Raw genomic sequence first — 6,484 nt, forward strand, 5'->3', positions numbered from 1 at the left:
AGCACTGGAACAGGCTGCCCAGAGAGGTTGTGGAGTCTCCTTCTTTGGAGATCTTTAAAACCCGCTTGGATGCAGCCCTGTGCCACGTGCTCTAGKTGACCCTGCGTGTGCAGGGGGGTTGGACTCGATGACCTCTGAGGTCCCTTCCAACCTTGGGCATTCTATGATTCTATGATTCTATGGTATGTTCAATTATATGACGACATATTTTGCATCTGTCTTTGAGGGTAAGAGAGAGCTTGGCCTTGAGCTGTAAACCTATTGCACATACTAAACCTAAAAGGCAGGGAGAGAGGAACTCTGGTCACTTTAAGCAAGCAGAATCCATAACTAGTCATCTCTTCTAGATACTGGGCGGGGGCGTGGAAATACCTATTGCTTAAGGAACTTGAAAGCTATAATCCTCCTGGCATGCACTTGGCCTCACAGGAGTAGGAGGAGTATGTGTTCATGCAACAAAATACACATGGATAACATGTCTCAAAAAATGCATGGGAAGTAGCTATTGCTGTCCTTGCTTGAGTGTGTTATGGGCCTGTCTCTTCTCTGTTGAATATCTGCATTTGCCATCAATGTATATTTATACAATGTCTTCCAGCATATTGTAGGTGGGAGCTTTAGCACATTAACACAGCCTGGCTCTCCTAAAGGAGCTTTTCCACACTGCTTGGGGCTGCCAGCTGCTGCTTTGCTAAGGTGTGCAGCGAACAGTCTAAATTTAGGATTAATCTCATATGGGTAGATATAGATATCTGTCTGCAGAGGGGGAATGTGTATGCTTGTGAACTCACACTGTTCCAAGAAACTGAAATAAAATCTTGCACTGTGAAATTCAGTGGGGAGCTGATATATCATGTGCTTAATAAAGTTAAAGGTAAGCTATTTTTTTCTCTGTTTAAGTGCAGAGGTGTATGCTGTAGTACATTTGAGCATTTTTCAAACCTCAAAGAATACATAGCTGTGCATTAAGCAAAATCAATCAAGCTTTCTCTCAGAATACTTAGCATGGTAGCATGGTGCACAGTCATGGGTGACAGCTCCTTCTTTGCACATTTTCTCAGTTTTTATTCCTCAATCCAGGATAAATAGAAAGCTTAACACTGGGGAATTTCTTATATTTGTCTGAGGCACATAATGCAGTGTGAGGAAAAGCATATCATTTATTTCGGCGAGCTTTTGAAAACTTTGTGTTTCAATATGGCAGGGATTTAGTTTTAAATACAACGGTGCTTTGTAGCTCACTGTGTGTTTATAGAGATGAACAGTCATATAAAATGTCATCTGATGATTAAAAACTGAGTTCAGTGCCCCCTGAAATTTTAATATATTTTTTCCCTATTACAAAAACACCTCAAAATGCTGATAAGGATAGCAAGCAAAGTTTCATATATATGAAATCTACTAGTAGAAAAGGATGAGAATGGGGAAGATGAATAATGCATTCTGTGCATAAAGAAGGTATTCAAGAATAACATAGCACACTTGCTTTGCAGCTTTTTAGTAAAAACAGAGATTTGTCAAATGAAGCAAAGTGACAAACACAAAAGCTATTACAGGTAGGCTTAAAAGATCTTTATAGGTGTAGGATGGACAAAAACTAGGAATTAACTTAAGAAGTTAGATTGAAGGTTGGATAAAAATCTGAATAGCCAGGTAGGCTGTATTTTAGTAAGGAGGTTATGCTCAGTGTGACCATACAGGCCTTGTACGGCTTCTCCTTCAGAGTTCCTGCTAAGGCCAATTTATAATAAATATGACTCGCTTGTTTGTTGGTCCTGTTGTTCCCTGTCTGACTGTGGAGCCTTGCTTGCTGAATTGCCAATGTTTGAAGTCCTAGATACAGCCTTTAACTACTTAAGTTAAAGGAAAAAGCAAAAACATCTATTTAGTCCCAGGTAGTGCTACCAGGACCTTTGTATGTGGCTTTAAAGATACGGATCAAAAGCCTCTGTCAATGATAAATATCTTGTAAAAGAGCAGCGAGTGTCAGCTTCAATGATAGCCCTGCCAATGTCATGTTCTGGGAACAAAAATACCAGCTATGTGTGTGTTGTCCACGTAGGCAAWGTGCAGCCCGCCAGGACCCTTGACCTTCTCCAGCCCTTGGGACGGTTGTTGTATGACAGAGATGTGTGAACCGTGTGGAACTGCTGCTGGGCGGCCTGCAAAGCCGTTTAACAGCACAGCTACAATGCTTGGGGAAGGACTGGTCCTTTCCAAGGASGAAGGAGCAAATATGGGAAGAGCCTTTCCTTTAGGAAGGAGCAAATATGAGAACAGCCTTTCCTTTATGCAGAAGTGAGGTAGCCAACAGGGATGACTGGCAAGCTCCAAGCTGAGTTTTGATATCTGGTGTCCATTCCGAGTATATTTATCTTTGTTACAGATAGCAGTTTTCTAGCTACTGTACTTTGGGATTTCAATGCTGCCAAGATAATTTCCTAAGGACAGGAAAGGGTCTGGAACATGGACTGTGGCAATAGCTCCTTAGAAAACTCTTCTCACAGGGCTCGAGGGCGGGAAAGCATCACAGGRAAATATACTCCATATCTGAAAAGAAATGAGAAAGATAAAATCAATAAAAGCTCTCAGTGAAAAAGTTAAAATAAGGAAAGCAACCAAAGAGATAAATACTAGCTGTTTATTATTTGATAGCCATGTAAACTGTGAGAACTGCTAGTATTGCCCTTAGAAGGAACATTTGGCTCCTTTTATATGGAGTCAAGAATTAGAGTTAGCTGCTGGTATAATTAATGTTTTAACAATCTAGCAATTAGCTCAGTTACAAGGATATTAACTCTTTCTGCTTGAATTATTCAATTATTTCCACTAATAATGCAATTAATACTCTTCTACCTAGACTTTGTCTCATTTCCCTCTCTTTCTTGCTGTGCTGCTCACCTGAGCACCCATGATCCAAGGACAAAGGTCCATTTTCCGCAGGTGAGGGTGTTGCAGCGATTGGCCAGTGTCCCAGCTTCTTCACCAGTTGACATGCTGATGCCAGTGGTAAAATGTTTTGGGGTAATGGCCATGCAGTTCCACAAAACTAAGCTAAAACTAAAACCAACTTTGATGTTGGTTGGCTGCCTTTTGGGCAACTTTGCTGCTACAGCTAAAACTTAGTTACTACCGGCATCTGTTCATTGGCCATATGCTGCTACTGCTGCAACGAAGACAAGGAAATCCAGACCAGACAAGCCCTGAGGCTCTGTATTGCCACATGAATACATGGCCTGCAGCTTGCAACGGTGATGCCACGTTGACTGTGCTGTGGGGCTCCAACAGAACGGGGCTCATTTCCACAAAGCTGAACAGCACGATGACATCTGGGCGGTGCTTCTGCTTATCTCACGTGGCTTTGTGGCACGTGGCCAGAGAAAAAGCGCATAGTCATCAGCGTGAGAGCAAGCACAGWAACACCACCTTTTCTTTCTTGTTTTTTAAATTAACTATAACACTGAGCTCAGCCAAGTCACCCAGGAGACCAGACCTATGYAATTGTATAGTACAGGGCTTGGTGCTTACAGCTGGGATGAAAGCACAGAGGACATAAATCAGGAAAGATCCCATTGTTTTCACTCTCTGAAGTTGTAAAAACGACATTTCCCCCTTTACCCCTAAGGGCTGGTTTATATACTAGGATGACAGAGAAGAGAAGATTTGTTACAAGTCCTTCATAAACCAAGAGGAAACTCTTCCCATCTATCTCAGGGCCATATGTAGAAAGTTCAAATAGCATAATAATTCTGAGAAGAACGTATTATGAGAGGATTAGATACAGAAAGATTTCTCATGATGTTTAAGCCGGAGGAATTAAATCTCATGTGCTAACTCTAAGGCTTGCTCTMCTATGGGAGTGACACCTTGAGGGCCTGCCAAAATTAATGGGAGCAGATCAAGAGGGCCATGCACTATTCAGAGAGAAGGAACACTGTAGGAAGATGGAAACATTTGCTCAGTATAGGATATCTCAGAAGGTCCTTAGTAAAGATTCATCTTGATCCACAGGCTACTGGGATATAACAGCACCCCATCAAGTTTTGTGCATCCGATATGAATACATATCAGCAACAGCTCTGGTAGCCAACTCTGTGGTTATATGCAGCTTGTATAGATGGATGCTAGGCTAGGCTAGGCAAGGAAGATGTATTTTTTTTAATGAACTATTGACCATAGTTCAAAGCCAGGAGAAAGGACACAGAAGCTGCCCCAGTGTCAGGCATATGCCACTGGAAATCCCTGTTCCTGCTTGAGATCTGCAGTTTTGGAGGGCTGGTGATGCTGAAAGGGCTATGGGAATGTCTGAAGGGCAGGCAAACATGCTTCATTTCAGCAAAGATTTTCAGCAYGAAACACTTTAAATTGCTCAGGAAACAGAAGTTTCTGTGTGGTCTGTCCAAGCGTTCCCAAGGAGAAGGAATGTGTTCATGAGGACATCCTCAGCCCTTTCCCTTCAGGCCCTGATTTCAAATTACAGACAACAAAAGCAGTAACAACCAAACAGGGACCAAAAGCTGGTTTCAGGTAACCATCCGTAGGCATCTAAATAGCAAGGGGGCCTTTCAAGGCACYGGCAGCCATTCAAGTGAAATCTAAGGGATTTCAGCCCCGTGTAGGCTCAGGTGCACCAGCATTTGTAAAAAAGAAWCAGTGCTTAAATAGTCATGCTTAAATAGCCATTGGGGAGTGCAGCTTTGTGCAACCTCCCTATTTACTTAGATCTTAAYCCAAAGGACCTCACTTGTTAGCACATGATGCCCATCCCATTTRTTTGCCTAATAGCATTAGCGTTGAGGGAGACCTTGCCCCCCAAACCTCCTGTGGTGCCTATGTCCCCAGCGCCCACCAGCCRGACACGTTTCCCAGCAAGGCCGGGAGAGGGCACATCTCCATAAGAGATTTCCCTCCCGCTTAGCAGCCACAATTAGGAATTTGCTCGCTCCAAATCACTCTGCTCACTCAGGACTTCTTGCTACACATTGCATTTTTTTTTTTATTTTGCCATTCTCTCTTCCTCCATTTGCTCTCCAGGCTGAATTTGCAGCCTAGCTGAAGGCTACCAGCTTCCTTGCTTTGATGCTTGGATGTAGGAGGTGCAGATTTGTTGAATAAATACCATTTAGACTCAAAACTATTATGGCTGAGGCACAAAGGAGTCTGTAGGACTCTCATCTGTTCCTTCCCTGGGGATTCYTTGGGGATGATGCACTATTATTCCTGTGAAGCCCTGGCTGGAAAAACAAACAAACAAACAAACAAGAAAACACCCATTTTTTTCCTAATCTTGGGAGTAAATTGGTGCTCACATCTGGCTTTTGTTTCYGATATACAAGGCAGTACAGAAGCAATAAAATTTTGCAAGCATGCACTTAATCCATACTGAGGAGGATGTTGCCATAAACTGACGGAAACCAAAACCATATAGCTTATTTTTACAAAGCAAAGTAAGAGGGGTAGAGAACATGAAAACTTGCTTAGGTAGGGATTTTACAAATGAGCCAAAACCTAGTATTTATTGGTACCATGATAATTCAGGAAAGAAGCCCACAACCTAAGTTTTGAATGACAAAATGCACACCATTAACCTCCAGCTAATTAACATTGCTGGCAAATCTCAGGCAGACCCCAGAATATTTAGTTCCTAAAAGAACCAGAACATCTACCCACTGATCGTATATTTAAAAATACCTTGGGACACAGTGACTTCATGCAGTGACTCTCATAGGAGTAACAACAGGGTGTTATTTCTCGCACTTCAGTTGTCTTCAGCATTTTTCAAAGCACCAATTTCCACCTCTGGTTTTAGCTCTGAGTACCACCCACCCATAGCAGAGCGCTAGATTTGAATTGAACTCCTGAAAAGTGATTGCTGTTTTTTTTAATGACTGCTCTTCAAGCCTTGTATGGAGCAAAGACCTGTATTATATCAGGCCAGCAGGGCTTTCCTGAAAGCAGCTGACGAGAAAGGAAAGTCAAGCCTACAAAGCTGGAGGCTTGAGCAGGAATTAGCAACGCTGGGGAGCAGCTTGCAAATACACAATCTCTTCCTGCTTCTGTGCTGTGGGAAGGAATCTCTGTGGAAAGCACCTCCTCCCAGCCCTGACAGATGCAGAGGGTTGGCTTGGCTGAAAAATATGGGGAACTCTGTTTTMCTCTCAGACCAAGACAGCTCCATTGCCCATAGCCCTTACTGCCTTGGTGATAGGCACGAGTCATCTTCTCTTCCTTAACTGGAGAGGGAGGGTGCAATATAATGTCATTATACACATGGAAAATCACCTCTGAAACCCCTAACTTTGGTCTGGAATTCATGACTTGGTAGAAAAGGACTTTTCCCAAACTATCATTTTTGTTTTCTCTTCTGCCCTCGTTGCATATTTTTGCTCTCTGCCACAGTTACAGCAGGAACCTGTGAGGTATAAAACTGGCACAGTATATGCAGTCCTTGTGTTCCTTATAAAAAACTACAATCACATTTTTT

The sequence above is a fragment of the Nothoprocta perdicaria genome, unplaced genomic scaffold, assembly GCF_003342845.1.
Source record: "Nothoprocta perdicaria isolate Ctin4 unplaced genomic scaffold, notPer1 scaffold_391, whole genome shotgun sequence".
NCBI classification, from domain to species: Eukaryota; Metazoa; Chordata; class Aves; order Tinamiformes; family Tinamidae; genus Nothoprocta; species Nothoprocta perdicaria.